The sequence below is a fragment of the Tiliqua scincoides genome, chromosome 7, assembly GCF_035046505.1.
Source record: "Tiliqua scincoides isolate rTilSci1 chromosome 7, rTilSci1.hap2, whole genome shotgun sequence".
Taxonomy (NCBI): domain Eukaryota; kingdom Metazoa; phylum Chordata; class Lepidosauria; order Squamata; family Scincidae; genus Tiliqua; species Tiliqua scincoides.
Genome location: NC_089827.1, coordinates 16,513,147 through 16,516,083, shown reverse-complemented (window position 1 = coordinate 16,516,083; position 2,937 = coordinate 16,513,147). Strand labels below are relative to the sequence as shown.

General features: G+C 44.1%; 1 pseudogene; it reads left to right on the top strand.

Annotated features, from left to right (window-relative positions):
* Window positions 1-2,310: 2,310 nt before the first annotated feature.
* On the top strand, window positions 2,311-2,430 carry LOC136658097 (5S ribosomal RNA; annotated as a pseudogene).
* The last annotated feature ends 507 nt before the right edge of the window (window positions 2,431-2,937 follow it).

The following is a 2,937-nucleotide window of genomic DNA, read 5'->3' as shown; positions in this document are numbered from 1 at the left end:
GGCTCCTCCATTATACAAATCTCTCTTTTCCTAAGGAACATAAGACCCCAGTAGTGGGTATTGAACTCCTAATTAGGTCTCCAGGGTCTCGGCAGATATCGACAGTATTATATCTCAATAGTTAGGCTTCCCCCCCCTTCTTTTTAATTTTTTGAAAATGCAGAACAAGACAGGCACTTAAAATCTCTGCTGGATTTTCCTTTGCTGTCCTGATGAGCTTAACAAATCCACTCCTCTGCAAAACTTTTAATTAAGCAAGCAGGAACATTTTGAGTATTTGCGTAACATTTTCTCCTCTTAAAGGGCTCCTTTTGGCATTGACCCTCCGTTAAGAAAAAAATAACAGTATTAGGAATCCCAGTCTGCAGAATTGGGTAAGGCGACAAATGCATTTTGTATGATAAAACCCTTAGATTTGATAGCAGTGATCATTGTTTACATATATTGGCTGATCATTGTTTATTAGCTGGAATGGTTGTGTGGAAAAAGCCTTACAGAACACAAGGCTTACTTCTGATTAGACTTGCATAGGATTGTGTTCGTGTAGCCCAGTCCCATCCTTTCCCCCCACTGATGCATCTGCATTAAGGAGGCTAGTGCCACAACCTGCGGGGCGGGTGAGAGATTAGGAGGCTTGGGGACCTGTAAGCATCCCACTAGCCAATGGGACTTCTTGGACCTGCACCAGCACTTTAGCTGGAGCAAGTCCAAGGAGAGAAAAGGGGCAAGATGGCTGCTATCAGAGGGGGTAATATCTGGTACAAGTTGATTACACTAGTTCAGTGTTTCTCTACCAGGTGGTATGGGTACCACCAGTGGTACTTGAAGTGGTGTCTGGTGGTACTTTCAGGATCCCTGAACTTCTGTTGCCTGGCAGCAAGACTAGAAATGTGATACAACAAACAGTGGTAAGAGGCTTAGCTCGGCAGGCAGAGCTCCAAACCATGTTTTTCCATGCTCAAGAAAGCTCTTCTGTCCCTCCTGATCCTCTTATTGGTGTTTGTCATGTCACATCTGGTATCCCAACCCAGAAGTAACTGGTAATGATGTCATTGCCAGTTGTTTCTGGTGGTACTTCAAATAGGTGGACCATGTGAAGTGGTGTGGCAGGGGAGAAACTTTGAGAAACACTGTGCTAGATGCAATCCTTCCTGCCTCTGTCACCCCCCTGCCCTCTCTGTGTTCTGGCCCATTCTGCCCTCCCTGTCAATCCACCTTTGTCGGTGGGTGGTCCATTTCCTGCCTCATGTATGGGGCCACTCTGGTGCCTTCAAGGGTGGGGTGGTACGGTGCAGTTCTTCATGCTGCCAGCAGGTCATTTACAATGTAAATGCTTTGCAATGTAAAGCATGCCCCCCTACTAGAATACTTTTTCAGCAGTTGGGTGGGGGGTACGATTGGGCCATTAGCTTTGTAATGGATTTACAGTTTGATGCACGTTGATTTTCTACTGGAACATCTCAGAGCTTTTGGTGATTTATCGAATGAGACTATTCACAAAGTTCACACATGACTCGATTTGTTACATAATATCTCATGAACAGCTGATGTAAGAAAAAAAAATGCATTACAGAGACTGCGTGAAAATTATCTACAAATGTATCTACAATAGATGCCAACCGCGTGTACCACCTTAGATGTGAGAGGAAGAGTATTCTTGTTTGCTTGCATTTACAAAAGACACATGACAAACCTTTCAGAGAAGAAACAAGGTGTTTTTGTTTTTCAGGGAACAAAGGAGCTGATGGATCAGATCAAATCACTAGGCCTGCTTCTCATCTGGCTTCTTGCTTCCAGCATCAGTCAATAATGTAGCAAAATAAGGAAGCACTTTCTTTGCCAACAACAGATGAATAAATGGTTATGAAACAATGTCTGCTTTTGATTCTCTAACAAAAAAAAATTATCTTTGCTTTTCTTCTTCTGCTCAGGCATTAATCAACACATAACAATTACTACTTTCCTTTTAGAACACATTGGACTGATTGTGGTGGGTTGCTTTTGTGCAACAAACTCTGCTCTTGTCAGTTCCGGCACTAGCACAAACCCTCCATTGTCTCTGGGTAAGCAAGAATCCTCGATGTACACTCCAAACTGAATGAGTCAGGCTGTAATTCAGTATACACTTTCCTGGGAGCAAGTTCCATTGAATTAAGTGGACATTATTTCTGAAGAGACATTCGTAAGATTGTGCTGCTAGATCAGGATTGTCACAGAAGGGTAGTAATGAAAAATGTTACTAGTGAGGTTGGATTAAACAGAATCATCTATTCTGTTTTACTTGGCCTTCTCTTGACTCCTTTAAAAAAGGCCCATAGCAACTGTTACCCTGCACATGCCTGATCTTGTCTGATCTTGGAAGCTAAGCAGGGTCAGGCCTGGTTAGTACTTGGATGGGAGACTGCTTGGGAATACCAGGTGCTGTAGGCTTATACCATAGTCTTTCGAGACTGAAGGTTGCCAACCAATAGCATAGCCACCTAGCATCTTTTACTCCTACTTGCTGATCCCTGATGCTGGATCTTCACAGGGTAATGCAATTACAGAGCTAACCTATGGATAGCTGCTCAGAAGTAAGTCATTGAATTCAGTGGGATTTGCTCCCAGGTAAATGTGTACATTTGCTGTCAATGATTGCTGTCGGGCAGCCCAATCCTAACCTCTGCTGGTGCAGCCAGGCCCCGTGGCCTCTGCTGTATACAGCACAGTGTTAGGAGGCAGGGTGAGGGGATATTTCTCCTCTTACCCCAAGTAAGGCCCATGACAGACCTATGGGTCTATTCAGATTTATGCCAGCTATACAGCTGGTGGAAATCCAAGCAGCCCAGTATAATGCAGACTTACCAAAGAAAGGGATTAGGATGCTGATGCCACCCCTTCCTGGGCCTTATCTACCATCGTTCTGCCCTCCCCTATCAATAAATGCCCACTTCCTGT